The sequence below is a fragment of the Elephantulus edwardii genome, unplaced genomic scaffold (assembly GCF_000299155.1).
Source record: "Elephantulus edwardii isolate Elephantulus edwardi_28Jun2011 unplaced genomic scaffold, EleEdw1.0 scaffold00187, whole genome shotgun sequence".
NCBI classification, from domain to species: Eukaryota; Metazoa; Chordata; class Mammalia; order Macroscelidea; family Macroscelididae; genus Elephantulus; species Elephantulus edwardii.
In genome coordinates, this window is record NW_006399937.1 from 1,663,033 (window position 1) to 1,663,912 (window position 880).

Genomic DNA, 880 nt, shown 5'->3' on the forward strand with positions numbered 1-880 from the left:
CTTGTTATGGATTACCTAACATTTCTGAATGTTTGTAACAAGAAGATAATCCATTTTAACTCAGTTATATTGCTGAAACTGTAAGTGCCAGAGTGATTTTCAAAAATATAAATCACATGACATCACTACATTACTTAACATGGTTAAAGACTTCTCATTGCACTTAGAATGAAATGGAATCAGTTTCCCATGGTGTATAGCGCCTTTCTCAATCAACTATTGACTGTATTTCCAGTCTCATTCTATATATATTTTTCTTTTGTTGTTCATAGTTTTCTAACCCCACTGCCTATTTCCTGAAAATATCAAAAATCCTTTTCCTAAGACACTCTTTCCAGAGGACCCTTCCAATCTTTCAGTGATCTCTGACAACTGCACCTCCACTTTCATCTTCATACCATAATTTTTCATTTCCTTCAGAGTATTTGGCATGATCTCCTATTATCTTATTTATTTGTTTATTCATTGGTTTTCTGCCACCTCCAACCACAGTGTATGTTCCATACATACACAAAACTACATCTTGGATGCTGCTCTGGCCTCCAAATCTAGCACAGTGTCTGATCAACATTGAGGATATAAATGAAGCCAGAAGAAATATTTAAAAAATTTCTGACTCAATTTTCCATTATTTACAAATGGTGAAAAGAATTTATAAATTATTTGTTGTTGTTGTTGAATGCCATTGAATCGAGCATGACTCATAGCAACCCTATGAACAAAAGACCTGAAGCCATTCTATACTATCATTTCTCAAAATTCATAGGGTTTCCAGAGGCCTGTTGTTTAGGAAGTGGATGCCACAACCTAAGTGCCCATCAACAAATGAATGGCTAGAGAAGCTGTGGTATATTCGCACAATGGAATACTATGCTGCATT